The sequence below is a fragment of the Capra hircus genome, chromosome 18, assembly GCF_001704415.2.
Source record: "Capra hircus breed San Clemente chromosome 18, ASM170441v1, whole genome shotgun sequence".
Classification (NCBI taxonomy): Eukaryota; Metazoa; Chordata; class Mammalia; order Artiodactyla; family Bovidae; genus Capra; species Capra hircus.
This window is the reverse complement of record NC_030825.1, coordinates 46,075,091-46,083,318: the sequence shown is the minus strand read 5'-3', so window position 1 is coordinate 46,083,318 and position 8,228 is coordinate 46,075,091. Positions and strand designations below refer to the sequence as shown.

Here is an 8,228-nt window from a genome sequence, read left to right as displayed (position 1 = left end):
TACAGGTTTCCCAAGAGGCCAGTCAGGTGGTCTGGTATTCCCATCTCTTGAAGAATTTTCCACTGTTTATTGTGATCCACACAGTCAAAGGCTTTGGCATAGTCAGAGTGCCTGATGAACTATGGACAGAGGTTCATGACATTGAACAGGAGACAGGAATCAAGATCATCCCCAAGAAAAAGAAATGCAAAAAAGCAAAATGACTATCTGAGGAGGCCTTACAAATAGCTTTGAAAAGAAGGGAAGTGAAAAGCAAAGGAGAAAAGGAAAGATATACCTATTTGAATGCAGAGTTCCAAAGAAGAGCAAGGAGAGATAAGAAAGCCTTCCTCAGCGATCAATGCAAAGAAATAGAAGAAAACAATAGAATGGGAAAGACTAGAGATCTCTTCAAGAAAACTTTCATTGAGATTACATTAAACTAACTGTAAGGGGAAATGATATTTTTATTCCATTGAAAATTTCCCTTGAAGAGTCTACTGATTTATTTAAATTTTGTGGGTATTTGTCCCCCAAGAAAACTTTAGAGCTTTTTTAAAAAAAGTATTCATTAATTTAACAAATGTTTAGTGGGGGTCAATTCTGTGCTTTGTAATGTTTTAGTAATGGGCTTGAAGATTTAAATTTGAAACTTATAAAGTGAAGATGAAGCTACATGTTATCACTGAGAAAGTGAGTATATATAAGAAAGAGAAGAGATGCAAAGAGAAAGATCATTGCTATAAGATACAACCTTGAGGATCTGAGGATTTTCCAGTAAAGCAGGAGAAAAATAAGAAACTGGGCTGTCATTGGCAACATCATTTTTTAAAAAATCCATTCCTTCCTCAATAATCAAAAACCTGTTATTCTCTTACAGTGACCATGTATTCATTACTCTACTAAAACTAGACTATTGATGGAGACTAATAATTCTGTTGTAGTACCTAGAGAGAACAATCCTCCATATAGTTCCTATTTATCTCAATTTTTTTTGGTTGAGCTCAAGAATTTAGTTTTCAGGGTAAACATTAAGATAATCTTCATTATAACAAAGGTTAATTGAGATGGATCTGGGAATATTTGACATTTCTACAGGTCGGTTCATCTCATACAAGAATACGATTTAGCCACTAATCTGTTCGATTTTTACTGTGCACTTTTCAACAAAATTTTAGACCTCTTTAGTGTGACCTGAACACTTAATACTAACTCTAGCAGAGCATACATAACTTGGCACACATACAATCAAGGTATGGAAAGAGTGAATCAGTGAATTTAAAGGCCCAAATTCAGGTAGCAGGTTAAAGAAGAGCCAGGACTCAAAGCCCTTACCACTTAGCCCCAAGTCCCAAGTTTAGCTCCTAGTATGTAACCTTTAGTCAGAATTTGGCAATAAGGACTTCAAGATCTTCAAGGACTTCAAGCCCACAGTAGTCAGCTCCTGGTCTTGTTTTTGCTAACTGTATAGAGCTTCTCCATCTTTGGCTGCATAGAATATAATCAATCTGATTTCAGTGTTGACCATCTGGTGATGTCCATGTGTAGAGTCTTCTCTTGTGTTGTTGGAGGAGGGTGTTTGCTACGACCAGTGAATTTTCTTGACAAAACTCTATTAGTCTTTGCCCTGCTTCATTCCATATTCCAAGGGCAAATTTGCCTGTTACTCCAGGTATTTCTTGACTTCCTACTTTTGCATTCCAGTCCCCTATAATGAAAAGGACATCTTTTGGGGGGTGTTAGTTCTAGAAGGTCTTGTAGGTCTTCATAGAACCGTTCAACTTCAGCTTCTTCAGCATTACTGTGTGGGTAATAGACTTAGATTACCGTGATATTGAATGGTTTGCCTTGGAAACGAAAAGAGATCATCCTGTCGTTTTTGAGATTGCATCCAAGTACTGCATTTCAGACTCTTTTGTTGACCATGATGGCTACTACATTTCTTCTAAGGGACTCTTGCCCACAGTAGTAGATATAATGGTCATATGAATTAAATTCACCCATTCCAGTCCATTTTAGTTCGCTGACTCCTAGAATGCCAATGCTCACTCTTGCCGTCTCCGGTTTGACCACTTCCAATTTGCCTTGATTCATGGACCTAACATTCCAGGTTCCTATTCAATATTGCTCTTTACAGCATTGAACCTTGCTTCTATCACCAGTACAATCCACAATTGGGTGTTGTTTTTGCTTTGGCTCCATCCTTTCATTCTTTCTGGAATTATTTCTCCACTGATCTCCAGTGGCATACTGGGCACCTACCGACCTGGGGAGTTCATCTTTCAGTGTCCTATCTTTTTTCCCTTTCATACTGTTCATGGGTTTCTCAAGGCAAGAATACTGAAGTGGTTTGCCATTCCCTTCTCCAGTGGACCACATTCTGTCAGACCTCTCCACCATGACCCAATCTCCTTATTGGCAAATTCAGACTTAAATTGAAGAAAGTGGGGAAAACCATTAGACCATTCAGGTATGACCTAAATCAAATCCCTTATAACTATACAGTGGAAGTGACAAATAGATTTAAGGGACTAGATCTGATAGAGTGTCTGATGAACTATGGACAGAAGTTCATGACATTGTACAGGAGACAGGAATCAAGACCATCCCCAAGAAAAAGAAATGCAAAAAAGCAAAATGGCTGTCTGAGGAGGCCTTATAAATAGCTATGTAAAGAAGGGAAGTGAAAAGCAAAGGAGCAAAGGAAAGATATACCTATTTGAATGCAGAGTTCCAAAGAATAGCAAGGAGAAATAAGAAAGCCTTCCTCAGCGATCAATGCAAAGAAATAGAGAAAAACAACAGAATGGGAAAGACTAGAGATCTCTTCAAGAAAATTAGAGATACCAAGGGAACATTTCATGCAAAGGTGGACTCAATAAAGGACAGAAATGGTATGGACCTAACAGAAGCAGAAGATATTAAGAAGAGGTGGCAAGAATACACAGAAGAAATGTACAAAAAAGATCTTCATGACCAATATAATCACAATAGTGTGATCACTCACCTAGAGCCAGACATCCTAGAATGTGAATTCAAGTGGGCCTTAGAAAGCATCAGTACGAACAAAGCTCGTGGAGGTGATGGAATTCCAGTGGAACTATTTCAAATCCTGAAAGATGATGCTGTGAAAGTGCTGCACTCAATATGCCAGCAAATTTGGAAAACTCAGCAGTGGCCACAGGACTGGAAAAGGTCAGTTTTTATTCCAATCCCAAAGAAAGGCAATGCCAAAGAATGCTCAAACTACCACACAATTGCACTCATCTCACATGCTAGTAAAGCACTGCTCAAAATTTTCCAAGCCAGGTTTCAGCAATACGTGCACAGCTAACTTCCAGATGTTCAAGCTAGTTTTAGAAAAGGCAGAGGAACCAGAGATCAAATTGCCAACATCTGCTGGATCATTGAAAAAACAAGAGGATTCTAGAAAAACATCTATTTCTATGCCAAGGCCTTTGACTGTGTGGATCACAATAAACTGTAGAAAATTCTTCAAGAGATGGAAATACAAGACCACCTGACCAGCCTTTTGAGAAACCTGTATGCAGGTCAGGAAGCAACTGTTAGAACTGGGCATGGAACAAGAGACTGGTTCCAAATAGGAAAAGGAGTACATCAAGGCTGTATATTGTCACCCTGCTTAGTTAACTTCTATGCAGAGTACATCATGAGAAATGCTGGGCTGGAAGAAGCACAAGCTGGAATCAAGATTGCTGGAGAAATATCAATAACCTCAGATATGCAGATGATACCACCCTTATGGCAGAAAGTGAAGAAGAAAACTAAAGAGCCTCTTGATGAAAGTGAGAGGAGAGTGAAAAAGTTGGCTTAAAGCTCAACATTCAGAAAACTAAGATCATGGCATCATCACTTCATGGCAAATAGATGGGGAAACAGTGGAAACAGTGACTGACTATTTTTCTGGGCTCCAAAATCACTGCAGATGGTGATTGCAGCCATGAAATTAAAAGACGCTTACTCCTTGGAAGAAAAGTTATGACCAACCTAGACAGCATATTAAAAAGCAGAGACATTACTTTGCCAACAAAGGTCCATCTAGTCAAGGCTATGGTTTTTCCAGCAGTCATGTATGGATGTGAGAGTTGGACTATAAAGAAAGCTGAGCACAGAAGAATTGATGCTTTTGAACTGTGGTGTTGAAGAAGACTCTTAAGAGTCCCTTGGACTGCAAGGAGATCCAACCAGTCCATTCTAAAGGAGATCAGTCCTGGGTTTTCACTGGAGGGACTGATGTTAAAGCTGAAACTCCAATACTCTGCCCACCTGATGCAGAGCGCTGACTCATTTGCAAAGACCCTGATGCTGGGAAAGATTGAAGACAGGAGGAGAAGGGGACAACAGAGGCTGAGATGGTTGGATGGCATCACTGACACAATGAATATGGGTTTGGGTGGACTCCGGGAGTTGGTGATGGACAGGGAGGCCTGATGTGCTGTGGTTCATGGGGTCGCAAAGAGTTGGTCACAACCAAGCGACTGAACTGAACTGAACTGATGTGACCTTATGCCTGCCTGGCCGGAAGTTTGAGACATTTTACCAGTTTTGCCACTCTTTTTGTGGGCCATGCTGACAGTAGTCTGACAATACCCTTGACCCTGGGAAACAGGGATAAAACCTAGTCCTATCCTTCCAAGTCTTCTATGGTAATGTGAAATACGCATTTCATAATTTCATAAGGAGGCTGGAGGGTTCAGGACACGTGCCCATGTGGCAATACTACAATTTATACTTCACAGCATGAGGTGTTTCCATAGAAACAACATTCCCACTGGGGTAGCTTCTTCTATCTACTCCCTTCCTCCTGGTCTAAGACTTAATGTGGGTACTGGTCCCTGTGGAAGAACCCAAAGACAGCAGAGGTACTTAGTGTCCCTAAGAAAAAGGTCTGGCTCCTCAAGTCACCCACCTAAGAAGCAGAAAATGGTGAATGCCACTGGGACAAAGAGGGGACCTCTGATGAGCCTGCTCAGGTCATCTCCTGAGTCTCCTGTCAGTAACCAGAGGGACATTTAAAGGACTGGAGGCTCTGCCACTGTGCTAAAGGACAGAGTGGGAGATAAGCTATCTGTGGCCACAAAAAAAAACCAATTTTATCCTTTCAAGATATGTCGGGGTTACATATCTGCTATATTGCTTAATCTTCACACATAATCCCTGTTTAGCAGATGACAAACTGACTTGAGAAATTTACAACAAACTTGCCCATGCTCCTTCAGCTTGCCAGTGACAGGGCCTAGGTTTACTCTTTTGCTATTTGACCCCAGTCCCCATGCTTTCAATGACAACATGGGCCACTTCTCCCCACCATCATCCAAGATCTCCTGCCTCACATCCTCCCCTCAGCACACAGACACTGGTCACACTGAGCAAAGCTGCAGTTATTTTATTAGAGTCAACCTGATAAAGAGCACATCAGGGGGGACAGGTGTCTAGATTCAGTTGAGAAGGAAAAAGGGCAGGAAGATCAAGTGCAGATGAGGCATCCCTGGCAAAGACTATGTCAACAAAGAGAGCACACTGAGTATGGCTCATAAAATGGAATTCACCACCGAGGAGACTGAATGTTTGATGCAATCCGTACTCAGGTTGATGGAAACCTGGAAGGGAGTAGGAGGAGAGGGACAGGATCTGAGCCCACAGCCAGGCTATCCTGTCTCCCCAGGATCACATCACCCCTCACCCTCAGGGATTCAGCCCCATCCCCAGCAAGAACCTCTGCCCACAGACCCACCACTGGAGGGGGGCTGCCATCAGGCACCAGGGGGAAGATGGCTCCCTAATAGCCCAGGCACAGGTGTCAGGATGGAGACAGAGTCGCCAGCCACACCAGGGAGGGGAGAAGATGACAAGGGTTAGCAGGGCACAGCCAGGGTTGGTCTTGATGGAGGAGCAAAGCGCTGGGGTCTGGGTTTGGGTCACATATCCTGCACCTGCGCCTCTTCTGTCAGGTGTGCTGGGTGGACAAAATGTACATACAGGTGTTGTAAACAACCCCATGTGCCCTGTGACCTCCTATTAGTGCATGGAACTTTGGTTCTTGAAAACCTCTCATTTTGAACAGTTAACAATTTGAGAAAAATATGCTGAGACAGACTATTCACAATCTCCAATACTGCATGACAAGAACAAGAAAGAAGAGATAGGCCATTAGGAGATACATTGCTAGCTCAGGTGAGCAGCCACAGGTACCCAGAAGCCTGCTCAGGAGCCTCAGGGACCAAAACACCACAGTGGAAAACCAGGCTTGTAGACACTGAGACCATGTCAGTGGAAATGGGGGTCTGAGCCAGAGCAATGGCCAATAGAGTGGGCACAAGATGAAGTGAATTGGCGATAAGTCATAAACCTTTTCCAGATCCTGGAAAAAGACTTTTAAGGCAGGGGCTCCTTTTCAATATTCCTTAAATAGAGCTGACATGACTCCTATACATGTGTATATTAAATGGCTGGTTTTCTGCCAAAGATTAAAATTCTAGTCCTCCAATGCTAGCATCTCTCACACTAGAAAAAAAAATCACACAAGTCAACACCCTTGGCATATTACATTGATATCAGTCCCCTACTTGGTGTGAGTTAATTGGCATGATATGAACATGTTTGGTAACAGGATGCTGGCTGTGCAGGTGGATTGTGCTTGCATATTATAGGTGATGCACACTGGAGCAAAGGTTTTATTGTGCTTCTTTGTTCATAGGTCTTCTCTGTCGCATATCCCATGACAGCATGATCTATTACTGTGTGGCACATTACACTATGCTGCATGTGAATTCTCAGGGTGGGGGTTAAGGAGGGGTAAATTACCATGAGGAGCAGATCCAAAAACTTGCCATCAAGTCCCGCCTCATTGTAGCAATCCTGGATTTTTCCTAGAGCTGCTTTTTCCTCATCAGTAGCAGCAACCAAATCAAGTGTTGCATTCAACAACGTTTTGCTTCCAAGGCTCACTGTGCCAAACACTCCATAAAAAATAGGCGGGCTTCCGCTGAAGGCACAACAGAAAATACCTCATCAACAGGATCACCATGACAGAAGGTTGTTGTTTTCCCACCACTTGATAGGAACTCACACATCCAAAACTTCCAAACTCACCTCCCCCAAAGACCTGCCCTCTCCCTGGACTGCTTACATCCCAGACAGAAAACCTTCTCTATGAGGCACTCCCAGCACAGGGAGCAGCAAGAGGGGCTGGGCCTGGAGACCCCTCTACCCTTGACCACTGCCCTCAGGAACATCAGCCTGCTTCTCTTTTTCCATTAAGCACCACTAACGTGAAGGAACTATCCCCAAGGGTGTGAACAGCTAATGACCCTTCCTGCTCCATACCATCCCCTCTACAAAGAATGAAAGCCTAAGGCAGTCTGTGCAGGACTCCTGGGCACTGATCAAACAGCTGCCCTCTGAATCTGGCCCTAGAAGCGGCTTGGACAGGACTGGGGAAGATGCAGTGAGACGGCATCAGGCGAGGATTAGAAGGGCCCCTCGCTCGCTCCTTCTTACCCTCACTCGTCTGGAACATTAGCTCTCTGGTCACCATCAAGGCCAGCACAAGCAGTGCTCCCTTCATCATGGCGGTGGCTGGAGTGTGCTGCTCAGGACAGGGTATCTATTGCTTTATACACTACTAGCTCCCCAAGCCCAGCCCACATCCTTCCCAAGAGGACCATAGGCTTGTGGCCAGGCACCTGGCACAGTTGGCTCCCTGGGGCCTCAAGGTGTTTACTGTGGGAAGCGTTTCCTGCTCTGAGAGCAGAGCTCCTGGAGAAAATGTGGAAGTACCTTTGCCAAAGATCAAGTGGAGTTGACATTTCCAAGCGATTCCATTTGGAGCCAAATGCTCTGTTGTCCCAGCCCCAACCATCCCCTGTTTTCCTGGCAAACTTCCCCGAGCCTATCCTGGCTCTGAGGTCAGCACTCTCCCAAACTGAGCAGGTAGAATCACAGGAGGGCCAAGGACAGATCTACACTACTCTCAGGAAGAAAAAAGGTCATTGAAAATCCTTCCTTTTCCCCCCAAGTTTAAGTTCTGGAGATAAGAATGTGGAGCTGGGCCTTACTGAAGCCCCCAAATATCTAAACTGCTGAGGACTGGTGGACAGCAGCCTTGGGCTCCAAATCATTCCAACCTGGGAACTCGCAGGACTTGAGGCCACATGGGTTTTATCAGGCACTGGTAATTCTGTAGTTTCAGATCATACCACCAGCTTTCCTCAGGCCCTTAAGGGAAC

At 43.8% G+C, this 8,228-nt stretch overlaps 1 long non-coding RNA gene across 1 annotated transcript; it reads right to left on the bottom strand.

Moving 5' to 3' along the window:
- LOC102191729 lies at positions 5,378-7,580 on the bottom strand. The gene is made up of 3 exons (XR_310700.1): positions 7,501-7,580; positions 6,805-6,985; positions 5,378-5,600 (listed from the first exon to the last, which is right to left on the bottom strand). It is a non-coding gene; the product is annotated as an uncharacterized LOC102191729 (long non-coding RNA).